This window comes from Bos mutus, chromosome 25 (genome assembly GCF_027580195.1).
Source record: "Bos mutus isolate GX-2022 chromosome 25, NWIPB_WYAK_1.1, whole genome shotgun sequence".
NCBI lineage: Eukaryota > Metazoa > Chordata > Mammalia > Artiodactyla > Bovidae > Bos > Bos mutus.
The window spans coordinates 28,634,050-28,646,136 of record NC_091641.1 but is presented as its reverse complement, the minus strand read 5'-3'; the positions used below and the strand labels follow the sequence as shown (position 1 = coordinate 28,646,136).

Here is a 12,087-nt window from a genome sequence, read left to right as displayed (position 1 = left end):
AAAAAGTTTTGACGAAAATCCCTGGTCTTTATTTTGATAGAGTTATGAACAGCCGACTTATTGGGAAAGTCCCTGATGCGGGGAAAGACTGAGGGCAGGAGGAGAAGAGGGCGATAGAGGATGAAATGGTTGGATTGCATCACTGACTCAATGGACATGAGTCTGAGCAAACTCCAGGAGATAGTGAAGGACAGGAGGGCTGGTGCCCTGTAGTCCATGGGGTAGAAAAGAGTCAGACATGACTGAACAACTAAACAACAATCTTAACAGAAGAGTCGGAGAAGGCAATGGCACCCCACTCCAGTACTCTTGCCTGGAAAATCCCATGGGTGGAGGAGCCTGGTAGGCTGCAGTCCATGGGGTCGTGAAGAGTCGGACATGACTGAGTGACTTCACTTTCACACATTGCAAAAAGAAATGGCAACCCACTCCAGTGTTCTTGCCTGGAGAATCCCAGGGACGGCGGAGCCTGGTGGGCTGCCATCTATGGGATCACACAGAGTTGGACATGACTGAAGCGACTTAGCAGCAGCAGCAACAAAAGAGTACAACAGACTAGCAGAGCAATCATAACAAAGCAGTGGTATGGATTACATTAAATCACAAAACAGCATTGTTACTTACATGCCTGCCTAACAGATATACAGGAGAACAGGAGAATTCTTGAGTCTGTCTGCTGTCACACTACTTGTGTATTTGAATATATTTAAGGGGCATACCTCGGGGCTTCCTGGGTGGCTCAGCAGTCAAGAGTCTGCCTGCCAATGCAGAAGACACAGATTTGATCCCTGGGTTGAGAAGATCCTGGCGTAGGAAATGGCCATCCACTCCAGTATTCTTTCCTGGGAAATCGCATGGACAGAGGAGCCTGGTAGGCTACAGTCCATAGAGTCGCAAAGACACAACCATACCCCACCTTCATAGAATTTTCTTCTATTCCAAAAAAGTGACTTTTCAAGATTATCATTAAACCTGGCTTCATTTTTAAAGCTTTATAGGATTTGACATGTTGAATTAGATCAGATTACATGTCCTGATTTTCCTTAAGAAAGTATGTTCCCTGAAATAGAACTTGATAAAAACAGAGACCACATGGCCAATGTGAGTCCTGTCTCCTCTAAATGAGTCTTACAGGTTTTTTAAAAAAATTATAGCCCCACGTTATGAAAAGCATAAAGAATCCAGTCATTCCCCCTAAGGGAGGCCATTTCAGCCCAGAGAGAAGGGTGGATAGCGAGAGAGAGAATGTGAGCATGCCCCTGGGTCAGCCTTCCCTAGGAAGTGATTGCTTTAAAACAGGGGTCCCCTACCCTAGACCATGGACCTGTACTGGGTGATGAACCTCCGCATGGCAGGAGGTGTGCGGTGGGCCAGCAAGTCAAGTTTCATCTGTATTCACAGCCGCTTTCCATCGCTCATATTACCGACCAAGCTCCGCATCGTGTTGGATCAATGGGGGCAGTAGATTCTCATAGGACAGTGAACCCCATTGTGAACTGTGCATGTGAGGGATCTAGGTTGCAAGCTCCTTTTGAGAATCATCCTGAAACCACCACCCACCCCAGTCAGTGGAAAAATTGTCTTCCATGAACCTGGTCCCTGGTGCCAAAAAAGGTGGGGCACCGCTGCTTTAAAAATGTTACCTATAAAGCACTCAGGCTACTCAATTATTCAAGTTCAGAAATGTTACTCCTGCACGTCCCTCTTCCCTGAACCTTACACTTGCTAAGCTGTGAGACAAGAAGAAGGTGGTGGTACTTTAAAGCCATAAGAAGCAGAACAGAGCCCAGAGCAAATGGCCTCTTAAGAATGGCTGGCTGGCCTGCCACTGTCTTCTTTTCACCTGTATTATCTGCAGCTTTCAGAAACATCTTTTATTGAGGGGACATGAAGAAAAGGGAGAGTACCAATGGAAGTATGGGGGGTGGGTATTAAAAATTCATGCTAAAGTTTGCTGTTTGAAAACTGACAATACCTTTAAATTTTTCTTAAAGACAAACTATTTTTGGTTGGTGTCAAGAAATTTTGAAAAATTCAGAAAGCATAAGTTGGAAGATAATAAGGACATGTCCCTCCATCTCAAAAGGGGTAGGAGGCCTAAATATTCCTCTGTGCTATAAACTCTGGAACATGACAGCCTCTGAGACATAAATGTTTAATGAAAACTCAGATGGAACCATAGGTACTTCAAGAAATACAAAGTCCCGAAATATCCCTAACTGCACACAGAAATCTAGCGGATAATAAAGGTAGTAATCAGGGATTTCCCTGGTGGTCCAGTGGTGAAGAATCTGCCTTGCAATGCAGGGAACACAGGTTTGATCCCTGGTCCAGGAACTAAGATCCCACATGCCGAGGGGCCACTAAGCCCAAGCGCCACAACCAAAGAGCCCGCACACCGCGACAAAAGCTCCTGCATGATGCAGTTAACACCCGAGGCGGTCGAATAAATAAAATGTTTTTGGTAATGGTAGTATTCAAATTCCCCTGGAGGAAGAAATGGCAACCGATTTCGGTATTCCTGCCTGAAAATTTCCATAGACAGAGGAGCCGGGTGGGATACAGTCCAAAGGGTTGCAAAGAGTCAGATACAACTGAGTGACTGAGCACACACATTCAAATTACTGGGGCAGAAATAAACTTTCAAAAAAATGGTGGTGGGACTAATGGAAAAAGATAAACTAGACCCATTCTTCACCCATAAAAAAGAAAAAATGTTAAAATGGATCAGATATCTAATGAATATGAACCTAAACACATAGTGAAGGAAAACATGGATGAATTCCTCCAAAACCTGGGTGTAGACAGAGGCATTATGACTCACTATGTCTCACAATCCATATGTAATAAAAGATTTATAAATCTGATCACTTAAAGATAAAAATCCATTGCACAGCACAGTGAAGACAAATGAGAAACCAGGAGAAAATAATTGTAAAGTGTATCACAGATAAAAGGCTAATGTCCCTAGTATACAAGTAAAACTCAAAATTAAAGGAAAAAAAGAACAAAATTCTATAGGAAAATCAGCAAAGCTGTGACTAAATAGCTCATTACACACAAAGATAGACCACACACACACACACCCCCGCCTTAAACACACAAAAAAATGTTCAATTACCCCTTATACACATAAAAAGTTGTTCAATTCCCTTCATGATGCAAACTAAATGAAATATTGTTTCTCACCATTAGATTGGCAAAAACATTCAAACGCTTGATGAAATACTCTGTTGGTGAGACTATGGAAATAGGCAGTCACAAGCCACTAGTGAGAATGAAAAATGGTCTGACTCTTCTAGAAGCAAATGTGCTAGTATTCAACAAAACTATGCATCTGTTTACTCTTTGAGCCCGCAGTCCCACTTCGAGGAATTCAGAAGATATACCTCCAACAATGCAAAAGTATTTATCTACAAGATTACTCATTGCCACTTTATTTGTTATTAGGATATTTTATTGCCAAATATCCAAATGTCTAAGTATAGGAAATTGGTTGAATAATTGGTTATAAATTGGTTGAATTAACTATGCTATGTACAGTCAATGTAACTAAGCAGTTACAAGAACGAACGATAATCTCAAAGAACTGATATGGAATAATTTCCAGTGAAAATGGTGAAAAAAGCAAAGTGCAAACAAGCAATTTATGAACCTGTATTCCCAATCTTGGTGGAATATTGGGGTGGGTGGTGGAATTAAAGAAAAAAAATCCCAAACCCTTCAGTAGCTTTGCTTCTGTAGTTAAATGACTGAAGCGACTCTGAAAATGTCTGGATACACGATAATGTTTATTTAGCAAATTAGTGAAAGTGTTGATATAGTTGGAAGATACATATGCAAATATTGGAATGGGAGAAGGCAAGGGGGACCCTGTGGGGATGAAATGAAACTGGAGATATGACTATGGGCGTGGCATCTCTTTTTTTTTTTTTTTTTTAGTGGCTATTTTCTATTATGTTTCCTATTTCTTTCTTTTTAAAGAAATATTTATTTATTTGCTTGCAATGCAGGATCTTCAATCTTCATTGCGGCATGCGGGACCTTTAGTTGAAGCATGCAAACTTAGTTGTGACATGTGGGATCCAGTTCCCTGATCAAGGATCGAACCTGGGACCCCTGCATTGTGAGCTCGAAGTCTTAGTCACTGTATACCAGGGAAGTCCCTGGACTTGGGATCTCTAAAGGAAGTATGGGTACACGTGTGCATGTTTACATGCATGCATGTATATGACATATATGTGTATATCCATGCACATATTTCGGAGAAGGCAATGGCACCCCACTCCAGTACTCTTGCCTGGAGAATCCCATGGACAGAGGAGCCTGGTAGGCTGCAGTCTATGGGGTTGCTAAGAGTCGGACACGACTGAGCGACTTCACTTTCTCTTTTCACTTTCATGCATTGGAGAAGGAAATGGCAACCCACTCCAGTGTTCTTGCCTGGAGAATCCCAGGGACGGGGGAGCCTGGTAGGCTGCCGTCTATGGGGTCGCACAGAGTCGGACACGACTGAAGTGACTTAGCATAGCATAGCATGCACATATTTCCCAGTACTGCCCACTGAAAGGACATAGAAGGAAAAAAATTCCAGTGGTCACAAGCACATGTAGTGTCCACAGTATAATGTCTAACACCATACCCCACTGAAAACAAAAAGGGCTCCTCAAAGAAGAACTTGATTCCAGGGCTGGGGTAAAAGAAGCACAGAATGAGCCCAGAGTATCTTGCTATACAAGAAAGTAGGAAACTGCTCAGGAGACGACGGTGGCATGTCACAGGGACACAGGAAACAGGGGGAAAGGGCTCCTACTGACCAAGCATGTGAGCACCAAAGTGATTTAAGGGTCAACAATACATTCTAAACCATTGAAAAATGACAGGGACCCATGGGTCTGCATCAATACATAACAGAGAGAGGAGGGAAGAGCTCTTAATTCTGGTTAAATGGTGAGTAGGAAATAGTAAAGGTAGAGAGAGATGGAATTGGTAAATTATCCATTGGTAACCATCACATGAAGAATGACTGATGCAAAAATATCAAGAGATGCTAAATCAGAGGAGATACTTTGATGAAGTGCAGGATATTTGCATGATCTTAAAGTGTCTCTCCTGAGATTGATATCCTGAGAAGGGCACAGCATCACTTCTGCAGTATTCTGGTCAGGACGTATAACTTGAATGTAATCATGAAGAAACATCAGACGAACCCAAATGAAAAAAATACCTTATTGAAAAAAAGGTGGGGTGAAGGGTTGGTGTCCTTCAAAAATGTCACTGTCATAAAAAAGACTAAAGAGACATTGAAAATTAGTTGCAACACATTATCACAGACTGGATCTTATACTAGAGGCAAAAAAGCTACAAAGATAATATTGGATCAAATAATAAAAGTGGAATATGAATAGGAGATCACTGTATTATATCGATGTAAAATTACTGAAGTTGATAACTATACCACAGTTATACCAGAGAGTATCAATACCCTTAGAGTATTTAGGGATTAAAGATCATGATGTCACTAACTTCCTCTTGGATGGCTAAGAGAAAAACAAGTGTGTTGCAGGGTGGGGTACAGAGAGAAAAAGGGAGTGCAGCGACAGAGTGTGTATACGGAGAGAGGAAGGGGAAGAAGAGACAGCATGCACACACGAAACCAAAAACGGCACACGTTAACAAGAGAGGCATCTGGATGAAGAATATATGGGCGCTCTTTGCAGTATTTGTGGACCTTTTTACAGTTTGAATTACTTCCAATATAAAAGCAAAATAAATTACTGGAGATACTTGAGAAGCATGAGGTTCAATGAATACAGAAAAGTAGGCCCCTCCCTGGCGGTCCAGTGGTTAAGACTCCTCGCTTCCAATGCAGGGGGTATGGGTTTGATCCCTGGTCTGGAGGAGCTAAGATCCTACATGCCTTGTGGCCAAAAATCCAAAACATAAAACAGAAGCAATCTGTAACAAATTCAATAAAGACTTAAAAAAAAAAAAAAGGTCCACATCAAAAAAAATCTTTTAAAAAAAACAAGGAAAAGTGAGTTTCATCTAAGGAGTATCTTCTGATGTCTGTCTACTGCAGCACAGTCTAGGACTGAGGTGTGTAAGTGCTTACACACGAGTGATAACTATATCACCAACCCAGTAATACAAGGAAGCAGCTCCCTGACCCATTAACAAAATGTCTCATTTGATACAAGTGAAAGTGAAAGTCGCTCGGTTGTGTCCGACTCTTTGCGACCCCAGGGACTGTAGCGTGCCAGGCTCCTCTGTCCGTGGGATTCTCCAGGCAAGAATACAGCAGTAAGTAGCCATTCCCTTACCAGGGGATCTTTCCAACCCAGGGATCAAACCCACGTCTCCCACGCTGCAGGAGGATTCTTTACTGTGTGAGCCACCAAGGGAGCCCAAGAATACCGGAGTGGGTAGTCCTATCCCTTCTCTGGGGGGGATCTTCCCAACCAGGAATCACAGCAGGGTCTCTGCATTGCAGGTAGACTTGTTACCCGTGGAGTCCCTTTAGGGTCCCCCGGAGTCAGCATCCATGCCTTTTCGTTCTTCAATGCCTGGGCCCTTGTTCCTTCAGTTCATCCCCTCATTTAACCAAAACTCTATCAACACGATGAGCATCTCCCATGGGTCTCCTCCCAACCCTGTCCAGTCCTGCTTGCTGACTCTCAGTCACGGTTCCAGCTCCTTCCTACACTGTCGCCCATGCACCCTCCCAATCTTGCCTCTCGATTCTTAAAACAGGATCTGAAGTGGTTAGTCCCTCCCTTTCCTCCTCCTCCCAGTCTCCCTTCCCCTTCAAATCCTTTCCTTCCAATGTTACCAAACATCTTCCAAAGCAGAGATCTGATCAAATATTTCCAGCTCTGAGACTTCCACTGCTTCCACTGCGAAACTGAATTGTAACTGCTTGGAGCAGCAGACAGGTTCCTCTGTCATCTGGGTCCCCATCGGTTTCTCTAGCCTTATCTTTTTTAAAATTATTATTTATTTATTTATTTTTGGCTGCGCTGGGCCTTTGTTGGTGTGAGTCAGTTTTCTCTAGTTGCGGTGAGCCGGGGTTACTCTTTGTGGTGGTGTGTGGGCTGATTCTCGTTGCAGTGGCTTCTCGTTGCAGGGCATGAGCTCTAGATGAGCAAGCTTCAGTAGTTGTGGCTCATGGGATTTGCTGCCTTGTGGCATGTGGGATCTTCTTGGACTAGGGATCGAACCCATGTCCCCTGCACTGGCAGGTAGATTCTTAACCACTGGACCACCAGCAAAGTCCTTCTAGCCTTCTCTTCCATGAGGCAGTTGAGTTGCAAAGACAGCATCTGTTTACCTTAATTAATTTCATGACATGCAGTTTTCCACATGGTCTGCTGTCCACCAGTGGGCTTATCAGCCCCAATACACCCTGCATTTCCCATTCTGACATTGCTGTTTGTGCCAAGAGCCTACTGCCCATCTCTTCCTGCTCAAATACCACTAGCCTCGTAGAATGCTCCCTAATTCCTCTGTTCAGTGCTCCTTTTCCTCCATGCTTCCTGGAACACTCTGCTTGTCTGTCTCCAGGGGCCTTTAAGTCATATATCCTTATCATCTATAATAAACAAAACTGGGACCAATGCAGATGTCCATCAACAGGAGAACAAACAAACACACTGCAACACGGGTATACAATGAAACATATTCAGCACATAACAATAAGGAATTACTCATATAAGCAACATGGGAGAATCTCAAGCACATGCTAAGTGAATAAAGCCTTCATATAAAACAGTGGGTATTTCATAATTCCACGTATATGAAATTCCAGAAAAGGCTTAACTACAGAGAAAAAAACTCGAGGAAGAAATGGGGAATGGCAGAGGCAGAGGAACCTCAACTTTTTGGAGTGATGTTAATACTCTGTATCTTTATACAGAATACACTTTTGTCAGAACTAGACCTCAACATTAGGTAGGTTTTCTATGAGTATCAGGATTGACTGCATTATATTTTAGCCTGAATTTGCAGATGATGATTTTGCAGGTGTTTGCTGGAAACATTATTTTTATCCTCATCGTAGGTCACTGAATGTCTAGTGTTCCTCTTGATAAACGTCTAAGAGTCTACTATATATCACAGCCTATGTGAGCACCTTGCCTCTGGGAGGTTCCTGTTTTTATATGACTTTTATTTTTTTTTTCTATTTTATTTTATTTTTATTTATTTTTTTACCTTTTTTTTTAAATTTTATTTTATTTTTAAACTTTACATAATTGTATTAGTTTTGCCAAATATCAAAATGAATCCGCCACAGGTATATATGACTTAATTTTACAAAGCATTTTCAGAAACATTTTCCCCAATTAATTTACAACACATTTCTTAGTTCTTTTTTTTTTTTTTTCCAGCACCCTTCAGCATGTGGGACCCACTCCAGTGTTCTTGCCTGGAGAATCCCAAGGGATGGGGGAGCCTGGTGGGCTGCCATCTATGGGGTCGCACAGAGTCGGACACGACTGAAGCGACGCAGCAGCAGCAGCAGCATGTGGGAATATCAGTTCTCCGATGAGGGATCAGAGCAACTCCCCGTGCATTGGAAGTGAAGAGTCTTAACCAATGGACCACTAGGGAAGTCCCCATATTTTTTTTTTGGCTTCACTAGGTCTTTGTTGCTGTGCATGGGCTTCTCTCTAGTAGTAGAGCCAACAACAGGCTCTAGAGTGCACGGGCTCAGTAGTCGTGGCACACGGGCTTGGTTGTGGCCTTGCAGTATGTGGGATCCCTGACCAGGGATCGAACCTGCGTCCCCTGTATTGGAAGATGGATTCTTAACCACTAGATCACCAAGGAAGATCTCCAGTTCAGTTCAGTCGCTCAGTGGCTCTTTGCAACCCCACGGACTGCAGCATGCCAGGCCTCCCTGTCCATCACCAACTCCCAGAGTGTGCTCAAACTCATCTCCATCATGTCAGTGATGCCATCCAACCATTTCATCCTTTGTCATCCCCTTCTCTGCCTACCTTCAATCTTTCCCAGCATCAGGGTCGTTTCAAATGAGTCAGTTCTTCACATCAGGTGGCCAAAGTATTAGAGTTTCAGCTTCAACATCAGTCCTTCCAATGAATATTCAGGACTGATTTCCTTTAGGATGGACTGGTTGGATCTCTGTACTGTCCAAGAGACTCTCAAGAGTCTTCTCCAACACCACAGTTCAAAAATATTAGTTTTTTGGCGCTTAGCTTTCTTTATGGTCCAAGTCTCACATCCATACATGACTACTAGAAAAACCATAGCTTTGACTAGATGGACCTTTGTTGGCAAAGTAATGTCTCTGCTTTTTAAAATGCTCTCTAGGTTGGTCACAGCTTTTCTCCAAGGAGCAAGCGTCTTTTAATTTCATGGCAGTTCTTAATCTACAGTTTCTGCCTTCAAATAAGAAAGAAGCCTTTGCTCCGTAGGAAGGGCTACTGTTTATTGGACATTTTGCCTGAGAAAGCCCTCACACAGGTGTGAAATTAATACAGTTCAGATGTTTAAATGTGCATTTGTATGAAATATCTACACCAATATAAAATGTTCTTAACTGTTACTCTTCCATTAAAAATAAAAACAGTGACTGTATCCCATATAGCTTAACTAAAATGGTTTTGGATCAAAAACAGTTTTTATTAAACACTGAAAAGATTTAGGCAGTAAGGCCTCTAAGTTTTTGATTATCCGTTTTTATGGCCCAGTGTTGTGTGTGTAGACACTCAGTATATGCAAGTTGATAGGCTAGTCCATTACAGATTGATTTTAAAGGTCAGAAGTCAGAATGAAAACCCAGTGAAACAACCTCCCATGAGTCTGAGCTCACTTCGCATGCAGAACTGGAATGCACAAAGTGAACTACTTTATAATGCATATCAAGCGCACATTTAAATCCATGAAAGAAGTGGTGATTAATTTAAAAAACGAAATGTTAGAGAAACAACATGGTATGTCAAAACTGAACAGTAAACCTTTCTTAGTGTCTATATGGGGGAATGCAAATGATAAGCTGGCCTGGTTACAACAGCTCTTAGGTCAAACTTAGAATTCTGCTACAAGATATCGTTAACAAGGCAGCAACTACAAATCAAATTCCGGAGGGTGAATATCTCCATTAACTTCCTCCTTTTAGTAGAAAAGAAGGTTTGCTAACAGAAAGGTCACATTTATGAGCTTCTACAAATGCCTTTTTCTGTAAAACCACAAAAATTTGACTGCCTCAGGAAAAATTTCCCCTCTTTACTTTTAATTAGGGCATTATCTACATGCAATTAAATCCACTCATTTTAAGTATACAGTTCAGTCAATTTTTATTATTTATTTGTTTGTTTGGCTGTACTGGGTCTTAGGTGTGGCGTGTGGGACCTCGTTCCCTGACCAGGCGTTGAACCTGGGCTCCCTGCGTTGGGCGGGCCAAGTCTTAGCCACTGGACCACCAGAGAAGTCCCCAGTTTGGTTAATTTTTGAAACTGGACGTAGCCCTGTAAGCACTGTAACAATCAAGATAGGTATCAGTTTCCTTTCTCTAAAAACATTCCTTGTGCCACTTTGCACTCAATTCCCTCCCAGCGACCACTGATCTGCCTGCAGCCCCCACAGCTTTGCTTTTCCCAATGGTTCATATAAATGACCTCATATAGTATTTAGTCTTCTCTGTTTGACTCTTACGCTTAGCATTATACTCTGAGAACTAGCCACACAGTTGGAAGGATTGATGTTTTATCCCTTTTGTTACTAAATAATATTATTTCATAGTATGGCTATACTGCAATTCATTTACTCATTTACCAGTTGATGGACGTCTGGGCTGCTTCTAATATTCTGCTACTATAAACAGGAAGACTACGCACATCCGTGTAAAGGCTTTTCTGAGTTTTTTTAAATCGTGGCAAAAGACACACAACATAAAACTACCACCTCAGTGAAATTAAGTACATTTATATTGTGCAACTGCCACCACCATCCTTTCCCAGAACTCTTTCCACTTAGCAAAACTGAAACTCTGTACCCATTAAACATTAATACCCCATTCCCTTTTCCTCCCAGGCCCTGGAAACCACCATTCTACTCTGTCTCTATGATTTTGACTACTCTAGTAGGTACTTCATAGAAGTGGAACCATTCAGTATTTGGCTTTTTTTCATTTAGCATAATGTCAAACGAGGTTCATCCATGTTGAGTGTGGGTCAGAATTTTGTTCCTTTTTCAGGCTAAATAAAAGCCCATTGTATAGGGCTTCTCTGGTGGCTCAGTGGCAAAAAAAGAAAAAAAAAATCCATCTGCCAATGCAGGAGATATGGGTTTGATCCCTGGTCTGGAAAGATCCCACACGCCATGGAGCAACCAAGCCCGTGGGCCACAACTATTGAGCCTGTGCTCAAGAGCCTGGGAGCCACAACTACTGAGCCCATGTGCTGCAACTGCTGGAGCCTGCGAGCCCGAGAGCCCGAGCTCCACAGCAAGAGAAGCCACTGCAATCAGAAGCCTGTGCACGGCTACTATTTAGTCCACTGTACACATACCATAGTTTGCTTACCATTCATCTCTCAACGAACACTTGGGTTGCTTCCACACTTTAGCTGTGAAAATGCTGCTATCGACATGGGCTGTATAAATCTCTCTTCAAGACTCTGCTTTCAATTATTTTGGGTATATATCAAGAAGAGGAATTGGTGGGATTATATGACAAATCTATTTTTAGTTTTCTGAGGAAGCAGCATACTGTTTTTCACAGCAGCTGTACCAGTTTACATTCCTACCATCAGCGCACAAAGTTCCAATTCTCCTATCTTTGTTAACACTTATTTTCTAGTTTCGTATTTTTCCTAATGGGTTTGAGGTGGTATCTCATTATGATTTTGCTGTGCCTTTCCCTGAAGATTAGTGACACTGAGAATCATGTGCTTGTTGGTCATCTGAATACCTTTTTTGGAGAAATTTCTGTGCAAGCTCTTTGCTCATTTTTGAATCAAGCTGTCTGATTCTTATTGCTGTTGGGTTTTAGGAATTCTCTATATACTCTAGACATTAATCCCTTATCAGATATATGGTTTGAAAATATTTTCTCCCATTCTGTGG

General features: G+C 42.1%; 1 protein-coding gene across 5 annotated transcripts in view; it reads right to left on the bottom strand.

Moving 5' to 3' along the window:
- Positions 1-12,087, bottom strand: part of PARN (poly(A)-specific ribonuclease) — a 179,399-nt gene that overhangs the window by 13,746 nt on the left and 153,566 nt on the right. The window lies entirely within an intron of this gene.